We start from the raw sequence: 5,955 nt of genomic DNA on the forward strand, positions 1-5,955 counted from the left end.
GACGCTCAAGAGAGTCCAGAGGAGAGCCACGTGCATGATCAGAGGTCAAGAGAGCATACTTTATGAGGAGACGCTGAGAGGCATGGGACTCTTCAGCTTGGAAAAGCATAGGCTAAAGGGGGACTAGGTGGCAGCCTATAAGTATATCAGAGGTGTACATCAGGATCTGGGAGAATATTTGTTCACCAGGCCTCCCCTAGAGAAAACAAGGTCCAACAGTCACAAACTGCTGGAAGACTGTGTTAGACTGGACTTCTTTAACATCCGAGTCTCCAGAGTCTGGAATAGACTCCTTTCCAGAAGTGATGCAAGCACCTACTCTGGACAAGTTCAAGATGCATTTGGATGATTATCTTGCTGGGGTCATCTGACCCCAGCTGATTTTCTGCCCTTTGGGAAGGGGGCTGGACCAGATGATCTTGCAAGGTACCTTCAAGCCCTAATGTCTATAAAATCTATGAAACATAAATGCACCTTATTAGCTATATCCTCTACCAATGTAAGTAATACACTGTTTATTTTTCTCTCCATTCCATTAAAAAATAAAAACAGGCTCTGTTGCACCACAGTGGACATCTCCTTCTTCAATGTATATATGAACTGTTTTATATGAACTGTATGTTGATATTGCACCATCTATACCTCTCTCAAGAAGGTTCACATGACAATGGTCAGACTCGTCCTACTGTAACTACTTCCCCTCCCAATGTGCATCAAACAAATTATTTATTTGTTTAATGTAATGATTTGTTGATAAGTAGACTGTCTTCAAATGACCATATGGATACTCCTGATCTTGTTCCTTTTAACGTCTGGAATTGAGATAGGAAATCTGAAATTTCTGCTAAGTGGCAATTTAGTGGCATGAATAACTAATGAGGATAACAACAATAGTTAGTATTATAGTTCTAATGACACTATTCCAACAGCATATAGATTTTTTATTACAGAAAAAAGCAGCATGAAACATTTCAGAAGGAACAATCGAATGAGAGATAAAACATCTTGTTTATTGATACTTGATAGTTAAGGGGATTTGGAGTCTTGTATTCTACACTACATGTTCAGTGATAAGCCAAGGCAATAACCTCCCAACTAGCTAGACAAGAACTGTGGGAGATCAGTACCTCACAGCTTTGTAAGGTAATATGTGTATGTTGATGCTCTCTTCATGATACCTGGTGGCATAGGCGCTTGGGATTTGGCTCTGGATGTGCCTTCACCTCAAAATACACTGCAACAGAGAGACTTGCAGCAAATACATACATTTATATTTCTCTCACATTTTTACAGGAGTGTTTGTTTTACCAAAAACAACTGCTGAATGTAGCAGAAGTCAGAGAGAGAGGATTGAGTCAGCTGCAAGCATGCAGCATTATTTATGACTGTGGGGAGAACTGTTTCCTTCGTGCTACTTAATTACTTTACTGCAGTGTATTAACTTCTAAGCTGTTCCAAGCCGTTGTGTTTATCCTTATGTACTTTGCTCCTTTTTGTATATATTCCAGCATTCATGGCCAGATACAGAATGTGCTTGGTATTTATCTGGCTCGTTGCCAGTGCCAAGGTCTGGAATTTTCTTGCAGGTCTGTTGTCTTGACTAATTTTTTCTAAAGCTTTCTTTTTCTGGCTTCAGAATTGGAAGCATAATTGCTACATTCATTATTTTTAATGTTTCTTGTTCTTACTGAAGTAGGGATCAGCAGTTAAGTCTTAGCTACCTTATGACTTAGTAGGTAAATCACCACAATGTACCATGGCCAGCTGTATCTCTCCAAAGATCTTTTACTGAGTTCTATCAGGACTGCAGCATATACATCCTGAATAAGGACCTGAGGAAGCAAGTCTTACATTCAAAACTTGTTTAACTCTGTCCCAATTGTGCAGTGGATCCCAACTGTGCAGTTGGACCCCAAAGAAATCCATGTCTCTTGTTTAATTCCTGGACCATCGCATCCCTCTGATATTAGTACATACTTCCATATTTTCAGAGGTGCCACATTATGATTTCTTAAATGGAGGATGGCTCTGTAGTCATTAAGTTCAGGGCTAAATAACTGTAGCACTGAGTAAGTGGTAATCAGACCTGTAGTGATACAAATTATAATTTAGAGATGTGCCCTAACTAAGGGCTCTGAGGAAGTTGGTAATTGGGAAATGGTCCCTCAGTTAAGTAGCTAGTTAGAGTAGGGCTGACCAACAATTAAGTGGCCAGGGACTGTAGGTCCCCCATTACACACTGTGTAGGCTGCACACCCCACTGGGCTATATGCATGCAGGGCCCCCACCACACCATGTGAGACCCCCCCACTGCACTGCATGGGCCTTTACTGTGCTGTGAAGCCCCACCCAACAGTCCCCACCCCAGCCACACTGAGTGGATGTGATACAACATGTACGGCTTTCCCTCCCCTCCCATCAAGCCTTGGGCAACTCCCACTGTGCCACACTGGCAACTCCATGCCATGCAGGATCCCCATTGGAACTGGGACACCTCCTTCAGCCCCACAGGCTGCACTGCTCCAGCCTATCCCTAGAGGTGGGGGCAAGTAATGGAAACTGGTAGGGAGAGGTGGAGCCCAGGAACCTGGGTAGCAGTAGTAGGAGAGCAAAGTATGGAACAACCCCTGGCCTGGGAGCCTGGGAGACCTTGGGGGCCACATATGACCTGCCATTTGGACAGTCCTGAGTTAGAAAGAGACAAAGGGGGTGTGTCTACAAGTCCATTTATGCCAGCTTAAATTTATTGCGCAGTAAGCGGGAATAGGCTGGCATCTACACATGCAGGCATTAAAGCGCATTAACGCTGTGTGGACTGACTTGGGTTTAAAGTTAGTCCTAAGTCAGTCCACATGCACAGTGTTACTGCACAGTAAAGCATCTACAAGTGCGTTACTGCACAGTAACTAATTGGGCATAAATTTGATACCTGCATGATACAGGTATCAAATTTATGCTCGAGTTGGCATAAGTCACCATATTTACTGCGCAGTATGGGTGTACACATGTAGACGCGCACCCATACTGCACAGTAATTTTGGTTACTGTGCAGTAAATGTGCATGTGTAGACATGCCCAGGGTCTGCAATGATTGCCTACTGTTCCACAAATAAAGCTTGTTTAGTTTTTTTCATTCATGGATGCCTGTGTTTACTAATCTTAATGATCGCTACAGGATGCAGATTAAGTTTATACTCCACCAGGGTGTAGATTTGAAGTGTTGTCAGACCTAAGCCTGGGGCTAAGCAACAATGAAGTCTCATGAACTTACAGTATTATGCCACCAAATGATACAAATGCCACATGGTTCTCTTGATCGTGTGAGATGTTATCTGTCTTGAAGAGTGAAACTCCCATGGAATAAGCTCCCATGAAATAGGAAGGAAGTGTTTCCCTTCTTTCTTTGTATTTAGGTCAGAAATAAAAGCAGAATGGCTGTTCCAGCCCTCAGGATTTAGATCTGAATACTCCTGAAATGTAAAGGGCTTTAGATGGCCCAGTCCCCAAAGACAGACTCCAAAGTAAGCTGGCCATTAGCAAATGTCAACTTGGATGGCCCCAGACACCACAGCAGTTGGTTGATTTTTTTTTCTATTCTTTTTCTCAGGGTATAGGGTATTTAGACAGATAGAAAGCCCTTCTGGTTTGTTTTCGGCTTCCTGGGTGAAATTCTGATACCTGGAATAATATTCAGAATCATAATATTTGACACTTGCTTCTAGTTTTCTCATCAGAGATCAAACAGTAGTTTATCAAGGTGGGTAAGATGTCCCTCTATAAGATTTCTGTAGGAGGTTATTGGTATGCTTAGCAAACCCAATAAATCTATATTATTTGTCTGTACCCAAATCATGGCCATGGATGGCAGATTGCTACAATACTGGTAAACTCGATCCTCACAACAGGCCGTTCTAAAATTGTCAACAATGGACAAAAATACCCATAAAGCAGATTTAGCATGTTCTTCCTCCAGGTTCAACTGGATAAGCAAGGGGCAATGTTAAAACATTGTTGCAAACTAAAGCATAATGTTAAAGTAATCTAAAGAGACATTCTTAGAATGGTACGTTACTTATTTTAAACTATTGTACTTATAGAAATAGGTTTCAAAGTATTTTGGTAGGTTTTCAACACCCAGGATCACCCCTGACCAACTACAATTATAAGCCCACATCCCAAAAACATGAAGTGTGATGTGAGGACAATAAAGAAGTCCTCTCTCTCATTATGATAAATTCTTGGGCTACTAAAATTAGCACCACAATACAGAGGTTTAGAATTTCAGTTTTGTCCTTCATTTCCTGGCCTTCATTCCCTGGCCCAGAAGCTTCTTTCTCAACTTTTGTAGGGAGGGAATTTGTCACCTGTAGAGGTTTCAAGGGCAACAATGTGGGAGAAAATGGAAATAGGGACCCCTCAAAGTAATAAAGCTGAAGGAATCTCCAAGAGAAAAAAATTAAAATTATTCTAAACAAAAACTGGTTGAAAGAGGAAACTGGTGACCTTCTAGCACTGTGGGGTGAGGCAGAGGTGCAGCGCTAGTTCGTGCGGGGGGAGGGGGGTGTTCCAATGCCCATGTCTATAAGAGGCTGTCAGGCTGGATGCAGGAGTGCAGGCACATGCTACATAAAAGCCAAGACCTTGTAGGCATGAGGGTCACTTTGACCAACCATGACTTTTGGTCTGGGAGTGCCTGCAAGTCTGTGCTCTTTATGTAGCAACTGATAGAGATCCTTGTGCCCTGGGAGCCAGGCTGCAGCCATACTGTTTATAGTAGCACAGGTGGCCTGCCTGAGCCCCTACCCTGGCTTGGTGACACATTACTGGGGGAGGGCTCCTCAGGCATCCAGCAGCCCATCCTGCCAACCTCCCCTACTGCAGTCTCCACCAGCAGCTCAGGGAGCCTGAGATAGTGCCTGCCTTGATAGGTCCATAGCCCCAGGGCCAGACATGAGGCACAGCTTGCCATGACACTGCCAGCCACCAACAGTGCCAGTCCTCTCCAAGAAGGACCCCCAGCCAGGCACCTGCACACTATGACCTGCCATCCAAAGACACCACCCAGAGCTTCACAGCACTACCATCAGCCAAGGCATGGATCTAAGCAGGGAGTGGAGTCTCCAGCCATGCCAGCTCCGGCCATGTGGTAAGCCCTTCAATAGAGGGGAAGGCCCTTGCTGCCCCCCTCCCCATCCAGCTGGGCTGCATTACCCTGGCCCCAGGTTCCCCCACCACAGCATGCAAAGAAGCAGAAGACAGTGCAGAACTTTATTGAGCAACCCATGCCCCTGCAGCTACATGAGCACAGGCCTTTCACAACAGAAGAAATGTGCCAATGCCAGCAGCAATGTCCTTTTTGGCTGCGGGGGACAGGGACATGTAGTGCAGCCACAGGTAGCTTTCCAGGTGGTAGCAGAGGTTGCAGGGCAGCCCAGGCTTGCCCCCTGCACCATCAAAGCTCAGGATCCTGTGCCAGGTTTGCAAATGTGCCTGGGGCACCATGGTGATCAGCAGCAGGATGTAGTGGATCAGGCACCTCTCAGTCTATGCAAACAGCTCCTTGTACTATGCCCAAGACACATAATGAAGGGGCATGCTTGAGGTGCAGTGCTGGCATGAGGCGGGGGCATCTGGGAGGCCTTCCCGGAGAGGCCCCTTGTGTGGAGGGTGAGGGCATGGGCAGCTCTCATCCCAGTCATCCAGGAGCCCTATGCCCCCCAAGCCTGGGCACTGTGGGCTGGGCAGCAGCACAGGAGAGTGGCTGGCCTGCAGAAGGAATGGGGAAAGCAGGGTCTGGAGCTGTGGCAGCAGGTGCTGCTAGGAGTCTGGCCTGTCCTGCCCTGGGAATGGGGTGGGGGAGGCAGGCTGCCTGTTGCCAGCACCCAGCAGCCTGCTGGCCCTTGGGGAGTGTGCAGGGATGAGGGGGCTCAGCTGGCACCCCTTAGACCCAGGGAT

This window comes from Alligator mississippiensis, chromosome 1 (genome assembly GCF_030867095.1).
Source record: "Alligator mississippiensis isolate rAllMis1 chromosome 1, rAllMis1, whole genome shotgun sequence".
Lineage (NCBI taxonomy): Eukaryota > Metazoa > Chordata > Crocodylia > Alligatoridae > Alligator > Alligator mississippiensis.